At 33.9% G+C, this 21,772-nt stretch overlaps 1 long non-coding RNA gene across 1 annotated transcript; it reads right to left on the minus strand.

Moving 5' to 3' along the window:
• Positions 1-737: 737 nt before the first annotated feature.
• LOC122135554 lies at positions 738-12,822 on the minus strand. Its single transcript, XR_006153592.1, has 4 exons — positions 12,532-12,822; positions 11,010-11,208; positions 8,949-9,257; positions 738-979 (listed from the first exon to the last, which is right to left on the minus strand). It is a non-coding gene; the product is annotated as an uncharacterized LOC122135554 (long non-coding RNA).
• Between the last annotated feature and the right edge of the window lie 8,950 nt (positions 12,823-21,772).

The raw sequence follows: 21,772 nt of genomic DNA on the forward strand, positions 1-21,772 counted from the left end.
TTAGAGAAATTGATAGGGGCTTGGGCGCCGCGTTGCTATACGCGTGTGTGTGTGTGTGTGTGTGTGTGTGTGTGTGTGTGTGTGTGTGTGTGTGGTTTTATAATAAAAATAAATAAAACAAAAACAATACATATATCTAATTACAGCCATTTCAATTCATAGTAAATTATAACACTGGCGTTTTCACGAAAAATTACATCACTTTTGCAGGATGTGTGTTTCTATTTTAAATTTTTAAAACAAAATTGGATTGGAAATTAATCGTGCTAAAGTCATTTATTATATTTCAAGGGTTCTTATTAAAATATTTTATTTAGAACCTTGTAACTAAAACACAGACCTTTCATAACGATGCACGTTGAAATCTGACCTTCGGGATGAACATCATTCTAAAAAATATAGGCTACAAGTGTTTTATATGTAGCCTACAAATTAAGCTAATTAACTCACAGTAATTAACTCTTCAGTGGCTTGCCAGGTGTGACACAATCTGACGTCAATAAAATGCAAATACAAAGCTGATTCATATCATTCACTTTTGAATCACAGTTTTATTCATCCGTATAATACAATATACAGTATAATTTTTTATTTATAAATAAAATTAAATCAAAATAAAAAAATCAGAAAAAAACAAACATAAAAACAGGAAATACATACATGTAAAAATACAAAACTATATGTATATAAGATGCACATAATATTTCTCATTTTAATAGCTATGAAAGAAAGAAAAATATCTTTAGGCAACTGTAAAAAATGCAAATATAATCTTAATGAAAATACTGTATAATACTGTACAGTACAAATCTTTTATATTAAACACAAAATACTTTAGCTCTCATATACACACACATGATTTTATGTGCCTCTTAAACTTTCAGGTGCTTGAGGCTCCCATTGTTCTCTCTGGATGAATATTTAGTCAATTTTCGTCTCATTTTCAACAAAGTGTGAATCCACCGAGTTCAGTCCACATCTGTAAAAGAGAAATAGAGGTGCTTACTTAGAGGTGCATTAAAACAGAGGTGCATTAACTTTCAATCTAAAAGACCTGCTTCATTAAACAGTAATATTTTTAATTGCACGGACATTAAATTAGGCAAACGATCAGAATAAAATGTGCCATTGTGCGTGCCGCTCAAAACACTATCCACAATACAGCTTCACACAGAGTGACGATGATACAATTTTAATATTTTCACATGTTCCACGCTCATCAAAAGCAAAATAAATGATCTGTAATCAATCTCTTTCTCTCCTCCTCAATAGGCCTTTGTAAACAGTGTAAGCGCTCTGTCACAGTGTTCAAATATTATGCATCGGGGTTCCTGATGGCTTTCATTACCAAAGGGGAGCAGCTTCAAGTCTTTCTCTGTTAATTTCCACCCTCTCCCCTATACGCGAGCCCTCGCTTTCTCTTTCTGCCCGCACAACGTAGGATTTGTCCTTTTTTCATTCTTGTTGTTTTCCTCCGAACACCCTCTTCGGGCTCCATGCAGCTTATGCAAATGACTCCTTTTATTATACCCTCCTGCTGCCCGACAACCACACACACATTCTTACACACTGTAATTCTCTTTCCGACTCCAACACACACCTTCAGCATCGCCAACCAATTACAAGACGGCAGTCTTGGCAGAGCTCCATTTATATTTACTGAACAGTGCATAAAAACACACATGCATTACTGCAATTACAACCACACCTTTGCACCTCCATATTGTGCATCATATGTGCATTTTGGCACTAGATGTTAACTTGAGATCGTCGGCGTGCAGATGGTGGGGTGAGGGTACGGCTAGACTGAGTCTCAATGGGGGGTGGACCAGGTCTGAGCCTAAAGATTCCCAGGCTCCAGGACCGTGCCCAGCTGCGGAGAGAGGCGGGGAAGGGGGGACGTCACTAGACAGCCCTGACAGCCCGCCCTTTTCACAGGAACATTACTGAAACCTCTCGCCACCCTTCCATAGCAACTTACGCACGGGTCAAAGGGCAAACAGACCCCCCGTATGCGAAGAAAGAGGGACGGTATGGAACGAGACAGTCTAGACATATGTGAACTTGAACTTGACTTCCCTGACTGTTCGTTTCACCTGTCGTCACCCTTCAGAAGTGGGTGAAATTAGAAATTAGACAGCTCAGGTGAAAAGGGTAACATTTTTAACTAAAAGATATCACCATACTTCCCCAGTTAATTAATAACAGTATGGTAAGACATTTTGTATTACAAGTTTTCAAAAATGTTAGAATACGGAGATGAGGCAGTAATTAAAAATGCACAAATTTTCATACATTTCCAGAAGAGAAATCTATGGAAACCTGTTTCCATCATGGGATGCAAAAAAAAAAAATATATATATATATTGTGACTGTTTTATCTCACTATTTAAACTTATTTTTCTTGCAATTCTGAGAAAAAAGTAATTATTGTGAGATATAAACTCAAAATTCCAAGAAAAACATCTAAATTGTGAAATAAAAAAGTCTGAATTTCCTCTATTATTATTATTATTTATTTTATTTTTTTATTTATTTTATTTTATTTTTTGAACACACGTTCAACGGATTTTGGATTTCTTTTTTAATTACTCCATGATTCAGAAAATGTCAGCTGTCGACAGCCAGAAATATAATGTTATATACATCAGGGGAATGATATGTGAACAAACCACTATGTAAAACCTTCAGAATATAGATATGAATACAACAGTAAAGTTTGGTTTATTTAAGAGCCACTGAAGTGGACATTTCTGGCATATAGATAAAGTGAAATAAAATAAACACTTGTTTTTTTCCCCCCACTATTCAGAAAGATGACATTTCATGGAAGCAAAAGAGCCCAAAATTCACCAGTCGTCATTTAAATTGTAGTGTCTTGCCTTAAAATGAAAACTGTGTTATCTTTCACTCGCCCTTATAAGACATTCTAAAAAACATCTCTAACTTGTGCCAAAGTCCCTTTGACTTTCATTCATCTTTTGTGTTCCACAGAGGGAAAAACACATTCATACAGGTTTGGAATGACATAAGAGTGAGTAAATGATGACAGGACTTAGATTTTTGGGTAAACTATCGCTTTAAGTCCTATTGTTTGAGGAGCGTCTGCTTTTCTTTCCTGTGTTTCATCACCTAGGCTCAATTAAACTCACGAGCCTCAAGGGTTACAGGCACTTTGCATCAGCTAATGAGCAGCCCTAATAAATAAACTATAAACATCTTTTTCAACACTCGGGTAATTTAATCGACTTGTGCTGTAATGCACATTTCCAGCAATTAAATAATAAACAAATCCACATAACATCTGAGGATGATCTGTGACTTTGTCCCAGAATAAACCGGACAACAGAAACCAAATCCGACTCAAAAATCAGGTCAAGTGCTTCTGTTCTGATGCTCATCTTAAGGGTTTCCCATCATTGTAATGACTAAAAAATGTGGATGTAGGAACATCCGTCTGTACTTTAAAGATCCGGGCTTCTTGATAGATTAGTTCTTGGCCAAAGTTGTATTAAGAGACTAAGATTAAACTTGACCTACATTTACTGTCATTTAGGACTCTGAATGGCACTGGACGGATATTGTTAACATTATTAACATCTAGAAGTAGAAATAATATTATTTGGTGATTAGTAACTTTACCACTTATAGTTACTGACTTTAACAGTTTAACAGCTTCACTTGTTACTGTTTAAAAGCAGATTCAGTTGATAGAGTGCGACTTTACCCCAGTTTAATAACACAAAGTCAAAGACATATAAAGACGACAGACTTTAGCTCATGGCTGTTGACCTAAATACACAGCAGACACGATCTTGATTTAATCGTACCAGACTGTGTTAACAGATAATGCAAGGCACTTCTCTTAATCATCCAGCGCACGATCAAAAAGCATGGTGATTGTCTACAGTCAAGCAGTCATTTTTTTGATGGAATATCACGGGTTTAATATAAACTAAGTTCTATTGATAGATGTGTTTTTGCTGGTTTCGGGGTAACATTATACTAAACATTTTTTAAAATAATTTGGATTTGAAAAGCAATAAACAGCTGTTGTGCAGTTTCCCCATAGACTTCCACTGAAAGTGCCTTACTGTTAATTCCTTTTTTGTTTAGGTTTATTTTCTTAGGAAATTAAATTAACTTGCTTTTAACCTGAAATACTCTTCTTATTCAGCTGTCTTATTCAGCGATGAGCATGTTTTTGAGACTTTTTCCCTTTTTTAAAAAAATGATCTTAGACACAGGAAAGAGATGTCAAATAGTCCACAGCACTATATGCATGTTTTTATGCAAATAACATTTTTAATGTTTGCTGATATCTATATATACCATATTTTTTCACATATCTCATATTCCTTTTCACATACTAAGATTTTCTGATTGCTGTATGCACTGAAATACAGCGGTGTGCATACAGCGGCCTTTAATCGCCGACGCTAAAGTGCCCTTTCAGTCCGATCTAGGTGCCCCCGGACCACGAAAGGGTTAAACCTTTAATAATATCTTCCTGCTGGGTTTTAATTAGGTCAGAGGAACTTATTATAAGAATCTCAAGGCAAAATAAGTTCATTTAAAATGACTATTTTCGTTATGATTATTGCTATTTTAAGTTTTATATTACTGAGGTCTTTGGGAACCTTTCCATTAAAAGCAATCTTAGTAGAGGTTTGTTCAATAGAAATGCTGTTTGTTTGTTTGTTTGTTTTTTCAACTGTAATAATAAAAATAAATGTTTCATATTTGCATATTTGAATGGTTTCTGAAGAATCAAGACTCAAGAAATGAGTCTTTGCATCACAGAAATAAATGCCATTTTAAGATTTACTGTATTTTTGATCAAATAAATGCAGCCTTGGTGAACATAAGAGACTAATAAAAAAAAAAAAATTAATAAAAATCTTACCAACTCCAAACTATTGAACAGTAGTGTACGAGTAGTTTTAGTAGCATATGGTGCTATCAACACCTAATATGTTTGAGATGGTTTAACTATCACATATGCAATTCTGATATATGTTTTTTTTGTCCCTTATGTTGGGCGTCCAACTTGAGCAGAGGAAGTGACCGCAGACGTGAGGTTTACAGTATCATGAGCCACTAGAGGAACTAAAACATGTCTCCTCATCACACGTCCACCCCTCCTTTCTTCCACCCTCTGAATCTATCAATCTCACAATGTGTCGCAACAAACCCTTCCCTATTTTCCTTCTTTTCTGTTTTAATTTTCAAATCTCTATCACTGTAATGGCGTATTATCAGCATTATCGTTTTCTCTCTCTGTATCTCTGTGCCCTCTCTTTGATGAGGTGAAACTGAGGTGGGGTTGTTGTTTGATGGTTTCTTTACTCTGCGGAGCTCACAGTGCACGAGGTGCCCGCCTCTGATGTCATATGACCTTCATCACAGTGCCGATGCAAATCACCAACCCATGCAGCCTTGTACATTTCCCAGAGGTCTATTAATTTCATCAACAAACTGTGTCGTTCTTTACTGTAACTGAAACAAGAGATACCTGAGGACATTTCTCAATTTATTTCAACAACAAGTACATTAAGTACATCGCTGCAGTTGCACTGGCACTGTGAATAACTTTATACTGTTTGGTACCTGTTAAACACATAATATACATTGTTAATATGATATTTAGTGGCCCGAATTTTTTTTTAGATACCTTAGTCACAGTTATAAATATACAGAGTTCATTCAAATTAAAACAATTTGTGAAATATTGTGGTTGAAAGTGTATTTGTGACCCTGGACCACAAAACCAGTCTTAAGTATCAATTTGTCAAAATTGAGATTTATACGTCACATGAAAGCTGAATAAATAAGCTTTCCATTGATGTATAGTTTATTAGGATCGGACAATATTTGGCCGAAATACAACTATTTGAAAATCTGGAATCTGAGGGGGCAAAAAATAAATAAATTTTTTTTGAGAAAATCGCCTTTAAAGTATTCCACATGAAGTTCTTAACAATGCATATTACTAATCAAAAATTAAGTTTTGATATATTTACGGTAGGAAATTTACATAATATCTTCATGGAACATTATCTTTACTTAAAAATCCTAATGATTTTTGGCATAAAAGAAAAATCAATAATTTTGACCCATACAATGTATTTTTGACTATTGCTAAAAATATACCCCAGCGACTTAAGACTGCTTTTGTGCTCCAGGGTCACATTTGTGTAGTTTCTTTAAAATAATTAATGCCACTTGGTTTGATCATTTGAAATATACTGCAATGATTTTCATTTTAAATCTGGAGTAACATAATTATATTATATTATATTATATTATATTATATTATATTATATTATATTATATTATATTATATTATATTATATTATATTCAAAAATATAATTGATTACTATGATGCATCGCTGAATTTTCAAAGTCTTCATGTCACATGATCCTTCAGAACCCATTCTAAAATGCTGATTTGATGCACAAGAAACAGTTTTTTATACTGCAGTTGAAAAAAGCATTCATTTCAAATACACATCTTTGTATATGTAAATTTTTGTCACTTTTGATCAGTTTAATGCATCCGTGCTGAATAAAAGCAATATTTTATTTTAAAAAATTATATAATTATACCTATATATATATATATATATATATATATATATATATATATATATATATATATATATATTATACACACACAATAAAAAAGTACTAAAAACTAAAAATATATATTTTAATTTAACAGCTAAACAAGTAAAAACAAAAAACAAAATAAAACAAAACTAATCCTAAAATGCACAAAAAAACAACAAAAAAACACACTTGGCCCATTTACATCTGCATCCCACTCAGTATCAATCTCGTATTAAACTACATGCAAAGTAATTAAGATGATCAGGTGGCGAACACCCTCTGTCTGTAAACATACACACCCCTGTACACACAAACACACACACAAAGGCTCTGCGATCTGCATAACCGTCTCGTGTCTTTGGCATCTGGTGGTGTCTGGTCTGCATCGGTGTTTCCCACCCTGCCCCCTCTCCAGTCGTGCCGCAGGAGCAGCGGCCCTGACAATGGTGGGAAAGCGGAGCTCTTTATAAAGGAGGGGGGCCTCCATTGAGAGCGAGGGGCCAGCCGCGAGCTGGGCAGAATATTAATGGCCGACACCATGTTCTGTTCATTAAAGGCACGCATGCTGCAGCTGCCGGCTCCGGCCCCACGCCGGCCCTCATACCAGCTTCACCCTCTCCCTGCCTTTCAGGAAACCCCGAACCAGATCGCCAGGGGCACGACGGGCCATTTCTGCCAAGGCCTGAGACTGGGGGAGGCAGAGGGGCGACCCATGCTGTTTGGAAAATTGCATTGTGTCTGTGTGAAGCCAACGAGCTACATCAAGATACTGTGACTTCCACTATTAGTTGTAATTAAATTTTGTTCAAAAGCTTTTTTCATATGAATATATAAGGAAAAGTATGTGTATACATCACACATATCATTCACTATTGTTCATATGAACATATATAAGCTTTTTTTTATCAATATTTGAGGTTCAAATTTGTATGAATATATTAGGAAAACTATGTATATATGTGCACAAATATTTTTTTTTTTTTGTAATTTCAGTACGAATTATCAGACAATTGTATATTTAAGTATATATATATATATACTTTACTAGTTTATTTTAAGTGTGATAGATTAATTTTAGAGTATGAATATTCCAGCTAGTCTTAATAAAAGCATGGGCAAAAAGACATGTAATATGAATGGATGTGTTTTGAATGAGAAAATGTTCAAACTTATTCTACATTGCATGCATTTGACAAAATGTGATTTACACGTTTACACATTTATATTGACTGCAGTTCTCAAAAGATTATAAATGTCTATTCATGCTTTCATATATTAATTAATTCATGCATTCGCTAATTCAATTTTTTTTCATTCTTTAAACAATTCACCAACAATTGCAAAGACTTCAAATCATGCCAATTTTGAAACAACATACCAAACTATCAAATATTGTCTTTTTATTGTAATATTATCCTAATATTGTAATCGCTGCACATTCATCGTGTCTAAATATAAGACGTTAACTACATAACATGTATTACATTACAGTTGTACATTACTGCTAGATGGAAATGACTTTGATACACTCAGCTCTGGCTGTTAGCAGAATACTTCCTAATTGTAAAGTTGAAACAAGTATTTTCCGTAAAGCTGCTTTGAAACAATATGTATTGTGAAAAGCGCTATACAAATAAACTGGAATTGAACTGAATTTATGCATTTGTTGTTTTGCATTTATGCAGCCCTGAAATTCTATAACTTTTGAACATGTAAAAATCAAAATAAATCTCGCCAAATTCAACAGGATTCATCACCCACGAGAATGCTGGGATGCCGCCTGTCTCTTTAAACGCCACCATCCCTCACTCCCATTCACTTCATCTATGTCAAGAGGATATTTTCTTCTTTTCATACTCCCACCCTTCGTTTTCCATCTTCAGCTACAAACAATCTCTTTACAGAAAATATTTAAATTGTTAATATATATATATATATATATATATATATATATATATATATATATATATATATATATCACTACTGCTGTGCTGCTATTTTATGATGGAAAATGAGACAAACATAATTTTAGAGTACATTTTTTGGCAATAAATCTAAATTTAGACCTTAACGAACACTAAATCTCTCTTAATTTATTAGGGAGGCACAGTGCAGCTTTAACAAAGGAAGATGGCAGTCGCTGCTACAGTCATTGCCAGTTAATTTATTTCCTTTGCTTCCCCCTCTTCCTTGCCAAGCCCCCGCCAAAACCCTCTCGCTAATTAATGTAGTAAGATCAGATAGGCTAGAAGCAAGGGGGGCAAATGAATGGGGTTATAATATCCCCAATAAACACACACACACGCGCACAAAAAAAGACCATGATGCAACTCACCTCATGTGCCAGCCCAGCCATCTTAGCTTCTTGTGTAAGATCTCCGTCAAGATGGCCTCCCTTCCTCCCTGTGCCGTCTGTGTTGGTGCCGGGGCTCCAGGACGCTGATGAGGGTTTTGTCGCCGCTGGCACTGGCACGGATTCTCCCGCACCCCACAGGGGTACAGATGGCACTGGGGCTTTCTGGGTAGGCGGAGAAGGGAAGATGTAGCAATGTTCCTCCAAGCATCTCTCTCTCGCTCTCTCTCTGATGGCTGTGCCCTTGTTGTTGTTACTTTATTGTGCCATATTTTGGATGGAAATAAGACTCTGTATGAAAGGTGAGAGGGAAAGAGTGAGGAAAAGACAATGAGAGAGAGAAAAAGAAATGGAAAGTACCAAAAAGACAGAAACAATATGAAAAACAGCATTAAAAACACTCTTTATTATTGCCAAGCTGATGCCATGGCAACTGTCTCTTTGTTTGTTTCAAGCTGCTTACAGAGATCTTTTTTTTTCAGTGTGTGTGTAAAAATGTAATTTCATATTTTATTTTATTTTATATAATTAATTTTAATTATATTTAATATACTTATATTTGTTTGATTAAATATTATATAATTATTCCATTAAATATAATAAAATGATCTATTTTCATTTATTAAGCTTTAATAAATAACATTATTTATAAATAAACAAGAAAATAATATAAACATTTCCATTTCAATATACATATATAAACCATATTTAAATGTATACTTAAAATGTTTAATTAATAATTATATTTTTTCATTAAATGTGTATAAACATTACAATACTGTTTATTAATTATGGGTATACTGATTTTTATTTATTAAAATAAAATAAATAAAAAAAAAAAAAAAATAAAAAAAAAAACAAATCTGTTTAACTAATATAATGACATATTTTATATTTAATTAATAATAAAATATTATTATATTATACTAATTTTGATAAATATTAACATAATAATAAAGAATTATAAATATTATTAAATAAATACTTTTGAGATAAAATTTTATTTAAAAAATACAGTCACACACACACATATATAATTTTATATGTATCCTGTACGTAAATTATACACACACATATATATATATATATATATATATATATATATATATATATATATATATATATATATATATATATAATGTACGTATACATATATATATATATACACACACACACACACACACACCAAAATTGCATTTTTAAATACATGCTTTTGAAGATGCAAGGGTGGCAGAACATAGAGAATAGCCTCCATTTTAGGGGAAAATCTTAGGTGTCCAGTCCAGAAACTGCAGCAATGCTTGGGAATATCCTCAGCTGCTTTTAAAGCTATAAACGCGCTCCACCAAGTCTAACCAATTAGCCAGCACCGTGTATCATTACCTACCGCCAATGGATGTCTGTTCTATCAAGAGCTTTTTCCTAAAGAATTAAATGCAGCCTCATTTAAGGAGCCACGGAATGCAATGATAGGCTGCTTTCCCTGTGTGTGTATATACAGAGAATGAATAAGTGTTTGTACTGCTGCCATTGTTCCTGCCTTTCACACGGGGAAATCCAGCACAAAGAGTCTAAACAGGACTACAGGACAATCCTAAGGCCTCCCTTTAGGCTACATACCCCAACAAATAGCCCTCAAGTACCTCTTTTGATTGCTGAGCTAGTGAGTCACTCACCAGCCAGAATCCAATGTCACCTGACATGATCAAAATGAGCACAGAGCTGAAGAGACTCTCTCTAAATGTTTTAAAAGACTGCAGGAGTTTCAAACTAATTGTGCAGGTTCATCTTTTAAAATGGTTTTCAAGAGAAAAGAACCAAAAGTTTGTCATTACAAATGCAGATTATGCTAAATAAATTCCCACATTTCAGTGGAGACAAAGTTCTGTTCTGCATTCACACAACTGGTTTAGGCTGCCAGGATGTGGACTAGTTACTAATGGCAACTTCTATTATGAGTTTCAGCACATTAAGACAAATTAATTTCAATCTGGACAACATTTCTGATTCGATTTGTAAAACAAAAAACATACGTCAAATTACCTGAGGTAAAAGTAGGTGCTCTCTTGCTGTTTTCAACAGATTTTGAGAATTATTTCTACTTTCGGTTATCTAGCTTTATGAAAAGTGTTAAAACTCATACAGCTAGATAACCAAAGAGAGAAACCAACCCTCAGAAAGAGGTTTTAGGCCCGAGTGCTGGTACACTGGTGGTCTGGATGTTATGACTGGACAAAAACATCTACAAAGAAATTGCAAGTTAATTAAACAAATCAACAGCCAAAAGAAAAAATGAAATGGCAAAAAAAGGCAATTTACCTTCTAGAACTAAAAAAAACATGAAATGTCTCATAGAGTTTATTAATGAATTATACTAAATAGAAAAGCAATTTAATGTAAACATATTATATTACATAATTTTACATTACATATTTTTTATATGACATATTTTACATACATTAAATATTCAATATATTACAGGAAAAAAATCTACAAAATGGCTAAATAATAATAATAATAATAATAATATATCTTCCCAAAATTACTCATTAACACTATTTGTTATTAATACCATTATTCTAAGCTGATCTAAGGTTTTAGTATTTTAAATGTTTCTAATTAAATCTAATATCAAATCTCACATTTATCTGCAGTTCCTGTAATCTAAAATTAATATTTTTTTAACAGTCTAAAACACCTACCACACATCAAACCATTAATATAATAAAAAAATCATATGTATTCAAAATGATCGTTTTTATCATATTATCTTTATTATTTTTTTCTGAATATCAAAATGATGATAGTGTGATGTGTAAAAACTGCACACTTTGTTCCACACATTCAGTAAAGCTACATATCCTAAAACTTACACACTCCTTCATTATTGCAGGTCAGCTAACCATTACATCTTAAATACTGTTTTGTTTATCATATTTAATGTCACTATTATATAACATACCACAATTGTGTCAGAAATATTGTTTTTCTAACCCAAACATGAATTATAGGTGCATGAGTTTCAGGCATCAAGTGTTAGGTGACAAAATGTAATATATTTTATCATATATATTGTAGACCTCAAACTTTGTTTTATTTGTTTAGGCTACAAAATATGACTTTCATCAAAAACAGAAGCAAATGAAATCTTATTTAAAGAACATGCTTTCATTATAAAACACACAACCTCCGACCACTCTGCTAAATATCCTGTAAACTTAAATATGACGTTTATTATTATCATCATCCATATGTTTTCATTAGTCAACTTTATTGTCTAAAAGAATAAAGCACACGACGTTTATCTCACATTGGCTCAGCGGTCAAGGATGAACGACACCCAGTGGGTTTTTGCACATTTTTTTATCAACCAAAAACTAAAACATCAACAATATATAAAAAAAACACACTAAAACTAAAAAAAAAAAAAAATCAATAATAAACAATAGGTCACATTTAGTGCATGATAAATCCATCGATAAAGTGAGTATAATATGTATCTCTATATTTTCTTTTAATTCATATAGACTGAAAAGAAAAGACATTTCAGATATGTACAGCTTACCTCATCAATCTCTCCGTGCAAACGGCATCATCATCATCATCAACTGCACATGGAACACACGAAACATGCAGCATGTCTGTAATCCACAATGTCTCCTTTGCTCCCTGAATGTGCCTCTCAAGCTTACCAAACAATGGATTTCTTCTGAAAATAAGCCGCTCTAGTCTTTCTGGACGCGTGTTGACACTGAAACATTTACAACAGGTGGCAAACTCTCCAAAGCAGCATTGATTATATTGATTATGATGATGCCGATGATGCTGGGCGCGCAGCTATGGTACCAGTCCTCAGCATCCTGCCCAGTATGTTCTCTCCTGCAGTGACGTCAGCCGCGGACCGGCCAATCACAGGCTCGGCTGAGCGCCGTGCTGCGGACTGTCCAATCAGAGCGCGGGGACGCAAGTCGCTTTTGTGCGCCGGGTGTGAGTGAGATGATGTGATCGAGGCTCCGCCGATGGCCCGGCTCTTAATTAACAGATGTGGCTGCAGGTCAGCTTGTTTATTCATTTACTGAGTATTATGCTTTAAAAAATATGGTTATGATATAAAAAAAGCATTTATAGGATATAGGATATAAAACAAAGCAAACCAAATTGTTTTGGTAAAATTAGAAAGATCTATTTAAAAGCCTGTATCAATACCATGATTATAGATAGATAGATAGATAGATAGATAGATAGATAGATAGATAGATAGATAGATAGATAGATAGATAGATAGATATTGTGTTATTTCAAAACAGAATAGTTTGCAGCTTTCTTCAAAAATAACGACATGGTTATTCTGAACCCTGGCATTAAAACAGAAAAGAAACATGGGATGATTTGTAACAAATGTGTAAAAAAAAAATACTTCAACTAAACTGTCCAAAACAATCCACTAATTTATCTGCTAATTATTTTCCAAAAGGAGAAAGAAAGAATGGTTGTTTGAAAATGTGAGGGAGTTATTTAATCTGAATTGGATTAATTGTTAAAAGTTTATCTGCATTTAACACAAAACGCCTTTGTAATAGTAATAGTAATAGTTAAAACCAAACTGGAACGCAAAATAAAGCACGAACTGTTAATGACGAGTCAATAACTAGACTATTAGCATTTCTACAGTTCGTGCGTAAAGATATGTTTAATCTTTATCTGAACGTTTTTATTATTAGCTTTTGTTTTAATCGTATGGTCAAGCTACATTATATAATTATATTATACCATATTATATATTTCCATACATGTGGAATTACTCCAGCACGTGTCTTTTCCTTTCATTCACATTAGCTTTAGATTTAAGAACCTTCTGATTGTACGAAAAGTGCAACAATTGTGCAACTTCTTCGTTTTTTCGTTAAACAGATGAGCAAACCTGAAGGATCATAGAAGCCTGATGTATTTAGAAATCGAAAAAAATGGTCAGATGTCAAAACTTTCGCAATATATTCGACATATCAGCTGATTATAATTTTAGCTAAAATATCCAAAATCATTTTTTCAACTTATCGCTGAGCAGCTAAAAGACTAGAAAAAAAAATTTAATTCAAAAAGCAAAAAGATAAGAAAAAGTAGGAGAGGTTCATGAAAGGAAATAAGCTTAAAAAACGCGCTGATTTCATCTCTGCAGCCTCTATAATGTAGACCGGGGCTAGTTGTCACACTTTTACTCCAGTGAATGTTTCTCAGGATGGTTTTATATCGGAATCTTCTGCATAGACACAAGTCTTACCTTATTGCAGAAAAAAAAAAAAATACACGTTGATAGACGTTGATATTCTAAGATTTTCAACGAAATGTAGCCAAATCATAAAACACAAAATAATTCTGATAACAGCAACAATGTGAAAGGAAACATATTAATCCATTCATCTGGTCAAAAAAATATTGTAAATGAAAAACTGTAAGAATAACATTAAAACACTTGCCCAAGCGTTAAATTCATGAAAAATGTTTTACCTCATTTCTGACAAACACCTGCAGCTTCACCTCAGTTCAAATTCTTCATTACATAGGCAAAATATGCTGATATTGAATCTGAGAATTTTAATTTGAACAGAATTTACACAAATGATAACAAGGTTTTAAATTTAATACCGTTGTTAGAAAAACACACACACACACACCCACCCACACACACACATTTGTATAATTTGATTTCTTATTAAAAACTTTAATGTTAAAGAAAACACCTTTTGACTGGCCAGCACACTTTCATTTCTGAAATGAAACACTTTGCAGAGACTGTCCTGACGTTTTTTTCTGGTCTGAAAGTTTTTCAAGTAAAAGAAAAATAAATTAATAAATAAATTCACCAACTTAAACACAATACAAAGGTGTATTGAACTATTTCTTTGTATCATGTATCAGAAGACTGTCCCAGTTAATGTAAATGTAACATTCCTCCACTTTCTGAGACTGTTTTAGACTTTCTCTGAACAAAAGTTTTCCAGACAGTTTGAGAGACATTGGACTTGAACTTCACCTCAAGGACATCTGTCCCTCTAGAGAGAGGAAATGTGTTCTCAAAGCTCTTTAAAACCATCAAATTAATAAAACAAATATGTATAATAGATTTGAGATTTGATATGTGACATTTAAAATGCATTTACACAACACATTTACCTTTAAAACACTTCATAAAAAATCATAAAAATGCTATGCTGAATTATAGATTATTCCAAACTAACACGCTACTCTATGATCAATTTCTGTGCAGTTTTAATACATGCTTAATTGTTACATATAAATGAAATAACAGTTGCAGTATGGACTTTCTCTGATGGGACGTCCTGAGGAATGCACGTCTGCATTCCTCCATCCCTTGATCAGGACTATAATGCAACATTGAGGAATGGTGGGGTGAAGTGACAGCTGGTCTTGACCTCTGACCCCTGCTGTCTGGAGTGCTGTGCTGACAGAGGGGGTCATGCTTCTCTCAGCCCCTGAAGGGAGGGTGACTGTCTGGGAAAAGCCATCCAGACAGTCCTAGAACACGTCTGGGTAGGGAGGAGAGAGGAGACCTGTTTGGGACAATGTGGTACCCATATATCCCAAAGTCTGAGTGAGACGCCCCACCTCAGGGCCCTTGACTGGGGCGGGGGCCAGACATGACGAGTGTGATCAGCATACACAAACACATGGCAGCCCAAGAGCAAACACACACACACACACACACACACACACACACACACATACACTGACAATATGGGAAATGAGCTACATTTAATCATGGCATTTCATATCATGAATATGCACTATAGTAATATGTCAAGTCATCATAATAGTGTTTCTCTTAGAATTTTAGTTTTACAAAGCAATGATTGTGTTAAAGACATGTCGAAAGACTCGAAAGCACATGCTCTCTAAAAATGGTAGAAAGTTACAAAATAACTTTTAATAATGGTTTGAATGATCAAATTTTTTAATGTATGCTGTTATGTATAATTTTTCATTTTAATGTTTGAATATTTAAAAATTATGTAAAACGACTTATTGTGTAACAGTGTTGCATTTAAATTTTACATTATTTAAAGGTATGCTAAAAAATAATAAGTAAACGGTCTGTTTTAGAAAAAATCTTATCTCAGCATTTTGATATCAAGAAATAAATTTAAATTACATATTAAGACCTTTTAAAAACATTTTAACAATTTAACAAATTTACAAATTATTTAATTTGGTTGATACTGATGACCCTTTTATTTTACACGATTTCACATGATGTTTTGAATTATTATTATATTGACTGAGTTGTTTTTAAACCTAATAAAATTTTAACATTTCTTAAATTATTATTAGTACGACTACAATTATGTTTTGACTATTAAATACTTTTTAAAAAACATTCCAGTATATAAAATATATTATTAATTATTATTTTTAGATTATTGCATAAATTACCTGAGTGTTTTGATATTAAGGATTTTTTAAAACCATATTATTATTATCCTTATCACTATTATTATTTAATTAATATTTATAAATTATTATTATCCTTATCACTATTATTTTTATTATTACTATTGGCTTATTTTTATCTTCCATATTATTTGTTCAGAACTACCATATACCATTTGCCTTCAGTTTTGCTGATTATCCATTAAAAATCCACTAAAAGCTTTATGAACAAGTTTGAAAATAAAAATAAAAAATCAGGCCATAAATATTAAATGCAATACTGAATGCTGTATACTCAAGCATGCATTAAATACAATATATGGTAAAGATCACTATAAATGTAATGTATTGAAACAAAGTAGCTCCTTCTATTAAACCTATTAAATCTTTGCTCTCCTTCAGAAAAGCATTGGTTCAACAGGGGAGGAGACTTCACACATATATTACAGACACGATGCCCAGGCCGATGCCCTCAAATGGATGTCTGTGTGATGCAGTGTGATGCACACACCATTTTTTGAACTTCAAGTCAGACAATGCAACACACTCTCAGACAGGTGCCTCTGGTCTGGAGGGGACGGGGCGAGCGTGCAGCCTCACGTCAATCAAACGCTAACAGAGATGTCTCACACATCTGCCGTGGCATCCTCCTCATTTATTCTGCCTTTCCTGGCAGCCACCGTCCTGTGAAAGAAGGTCTTTGTCACAGAGCACCATTCAAAAGCCAACCAGCCGTAGTCACCGGGTCTAAAGAGAGGGCTTTTTATTTTCTGGTGGGCTTCTTTTCAGGCCAGGGATTCCAGTGCTGACCTGAAAGCCATGGCTCCTCCTCCAGGGTGAAGGAACAGCGTGAGGTGCGCAGGAGAAGGATTGAGTGGATTGGATTAGAGCTAATCTCTTGTTCCTCACCGCGGTGTGCTGACAGGGGCACTTACAGACCCTTAGTCACCAGATACCTGGAGTGTGCGAGGCGCACAGCCGGCGACGGGTCGCCAATTATGACAGGTGGGGGGGAGTGTCAGGAACAGGATCAGAAGGTGGCCATTGTACAAATAAATAAATAAAATCAAGCAGGAACACCTCCAGCTTATGGAATCAGTGGCATCTACACCTTCATACATAATAATAAAGAATCGAGCTACTTAAGAAACTTCAAAACACAATCAAAAGAGTAGTTATCAGGTTACAGATGGGGTCCCTAAGATTTCCATTTTTTAAAGAAATTAATACTTTTATTCATCAAGGGTGCATTAAATTAATCAAAGGTGACAGTCATTTATATTAATTTCTATTTCAAATAAATGCTTCCTATTCATCAAAGAATCCTAATAAAGTATCAAAAAAAAAAAAAAATGTTTTCAAAATTGATAACGAGAAATGTTTCTTGTGCTCCAAATTAACATATTAGAATGATTTTATGAAGCATAAAATATAATAAAATAGGGGGGAAAAGTGATTTTATTTCACAATATGATCGTATTTTTAAGCAAATCCAGGGTTATTATATTTAATTAAAACTAAAACTACAATTAAATCTATTTTTTTTAAATAATAAAACTACCAAAAATGACCCCCCCACCCCAAAAAAAAATCCTCACACAAAATTACTAAAGCTTTAACTAAAATTAAAATGAAAACAGAAAAAATTTTTAAACTTATTCAAAACATGAATAAATATATAAATGTTAATAAAAAACTAGAATAGCATATCTATGATGCTTAAAATAACACCGTAAGAGACTTATTGCAAACACATGACAGAAATCATACTGACACTAAACTTTTGAACAGTAGTGTAGAAAATAAAACAAAAACTGAATAATAGCAACTAATATGGGTTATTCAATAGAGAAGAGAATGGCAATTATTGCAAAATTATTTTGACAATATATACTTCAATTTCACTAAGATATATGAAAAAAGAAAACACATGATCCTTTGAAAAGCCTGTCAGTAACACAAGAACAAACTGAGAAACTGTAAATTGGCCATCTGATACAATCGATGTCAAAATGATCAGATATGGTGTTTTTAATCAGTTTTGACTGCACTGGTCTATTTCAGCTCCCTGACCTTGTGTATAGAAGCTTTGTCCTTCTCCCAAAGGTTTCTTCACTTTATGTTGTCTGCTTGGAAACCTCGTAAAACAATCAAAAAGAGTAAATGTTGACTTTAAATTTGCATTTTATAAACTGCTGTTGCTCTCTAAATGGAAAAAGCGGACACACTTACTGTACATGAATACAGAAATGACAATGGGCAAACAAAACAAAAAGCATTGGGCTTGTTTTGATATACTGTTTCTTGAGGTGATGCTAGTTCTGTTGATTGGATGAATGAGCAGTTAGCAGCTGATGCTTTGGATCTCAAAATACCCAAACGTTGACCACTTAATCATGTCGGTCCATATACTGGTCTATCACTATTAAAAAACTAGACAAAAATCCCCATCAGAGGACTTTTAAAACAAAGACCTTTCCACCAGAATCAACACTTGAAGAGCTTCCTAACCCGGATCATGCCCAGAGACCAATAAAAGCTTTTACTGCTGCTTTTCCTGAATGAGATTTACACCAACATCACATAATACTAACAGATTCCACAATGAAACTGGAACACAAATGAAGGGCTCGGACTGAGGACAGCGGAAGACCAGTTTGGCACCTTTGTGAACGTCTTTATGGAGCTGACTCTGGATTTACAGGCTGGTTTATGAGTGTAGAGCACAGAAACACTCACAGGCTCACAATCTGAGGAGTGTTACTGGGGTCCTGCACATTTCCTGCACAAAACATTTTAACGGCAAGATTAAAGCTTTAAATGCAAATGTAGATACAGTTCTACAAATTTCTATTATGCATCAAGGCCACTCCAGCAAGTATTTGGACACTAAAACAACATTTTAAAATATACGAGTGTCATAAAACAAATCTTTTTTTTGCAATAACGTTTAATCAACTGGTGTCAGAGTTATTTTTAGTGGATGTGTGAACTCAGTTCCTCCTGAAGTTCACAGTAGTAATTCATAACATTAACTATTTCATCATATTATCTAATATATATATATATATATATATATATACACAACACACTCAAGCCAGACCTAAAAATGTCAAAATGTTTTGGAATTTTTTTTGTCATATAAAATGTTTATTTTCTATCTATCTATCTATCTATCTATCTATCTATCTATCTATCTATCTATCTATCTATCTATCATTATTTTAATTAAAAGCATATTTTATATATTGTATATGTTTATTATACATTAAATTTGTGCACAAAAATAACGCACACATTAATTTCTTTTTTTTTTTTTTACTCTATGTATATTGTGTATGTGGTATGTGCTTTTGTATCTTGCGGTTTTATTTTATTTTATTATATTTTATTTTACATTATCCCTGTAATTGTAAAAAAAAACATTTATTTATTTTTTTACATAAATATAATTATTAAACCATTTATACATATTAATATGCAATGATATTCAGAGATTTTTATATCTGGTTTGAGTGCCCAAAGTCATTTTGGGGCCACTGTACATAACGCACACATTTAATTCCACATTATCCTTTCTAATCTTGGTACAACATTTATTTGTAATATTCAGCGTGCTTCTGAGCGGCTGTAACGGTCACAGCTAATTAGCAGCATGGAGATTCTCTTCTCACACACAATGTCCTAACCTTCATTTCTCACAGCTCAACATCAACCCCACCCAGAACTTTCCCACCCTTCAGCTCCACACTGGACGTCAATCAAAAGACGGGCAATCAGTCATGAGCTGTGAAAAGACCTCTTCCCACTATCCCTTCATTCCCTCCTATAACGCTCCTTTATTCCATTATCCCAGCGGCTCTGAATGGGCGTGACATATTTTAATCTCCAGCACGCCTCCTCTAAATTCCCGCCGTCGTGTTCGCTGCATCCGCCATTGGTCAGCTTAATCACCGCCGAGGCAGACAGTGCTGTCTTTTTCAGAAGGCTATAGGATCAAACCCACCCCTCCCTTGCTCTGCGTCTTCAGGGTCAAGGCCCCCCTCGGACCGGGGCCCTTTGAGCCCGACGAAAAGGATCATGTCATGAATGGAGCTTGATTTAGTTTTAACAGGGTGCTGTGTCCGTCCTTTAAGCGGTAAATGAATAAACATTAGCCGCGAAAGGCCTGCAGGGAAGGAGAATGGAGAGCGAGGCCTCTGAATGCTGAGAAGGTGGAGAAGGGGTGTGTGAGAGCAAATAGAAAGGAGGGGGTTTCCCGCTTCCCTCCGCAGGAACCCAAAGCAGTTAATTGGAACGTTTGTTTGTTCCTCACGTCCTTTGACAAGATGGGAGCGAAGATCTAAGTATGTCACATGCTGACTTCCCAGAGAGGGGAAAATAAAGGTGATGTCAGTGATACAGACAGGAAGACTGTTTGCTTATGGTGCACTTCTGACTAAATATTTAATCTTTTTGAAACCATAAAAAAAAAAAAAAACAATATGGAAGAACAGAAAGGTGCTTTTTTCAGTCAATAGCTTGTCCATTTCAACTATATATAAGTTCATTTTTTCCTTTTTAAATGTATATATTAATGCATATGTATAATTGACATTTTTCAACACAACTAATTTCAAACATTTAAGAATAACCTTTAAATTAAAACATTACGATCCTGAGAAACAAATTTAGACAAGGGTCTTCGACTTTCATTTAAAAAAAAAAAAAACTTTTACAAAAATAATTTCATGCAAAAAAAAAAAATTATATATTATATATATAATAAAAACAAATAAAATAAGTATTAAGAAGTCTCTCAGGCTCACTAAAGCTGTTCATTTGATTAGAAATACAGTAAAAACAGTCATATTATGTAATTATTCCAATTTAAAAATAGCCATTTTATGTTTTAATACATTTTAAAATGTAATTTATTCCTGTGATGCAAAGCTGAATTTTTAGCATCATTACTCCAGTCTTCAGTGTCACGTGATTCTTCAGAAATCATTCTAATATGCTGATTTGCTTCGCAAAAAACTGCACCATATTTAAGTGGAAACTGCATTAATCTGTACTCTTTACTGGATTCACCTGTGGCATTCATCTGCCCTTTGACCCCCAACATCCAGTTATCTGTTTGGTGTTGTGTTTAATAGGACAGACCTCTGACATCAACCAATTGACCCCAGACAAGCAGATGTCAGGACCTTTCACCCCACCATGAGTCTAAAAGGGACAGAGACAGTCACTAGCCAAAAATGACTGGAATCCTCAAGAAGATCCAAATGTTAAGTTTACACAGCAGTCTGGGTGAAAGAAAAAAAAAATCCTTTCTGTAGCGCTCTCAAAACTGAAAAAAAGAGGAATTGTTTTAAGAG

This window comes from Cyprinus carpio, chromosome A25, assembly GCF_018340385.1.
Source record: "Cyprinus carpio isolate SPL01 chromosome A25, ASM1834038v1, whole genome shotgun sequence".
In the NCBI taxonomy this organism is placed as follows: domain Eukaryota; kingdom Metazoa; phylum Chordata; class Actinopteri; order Cypriniformes; family Cyprinidae; genus Cyprinus; species Cyprinus carpio.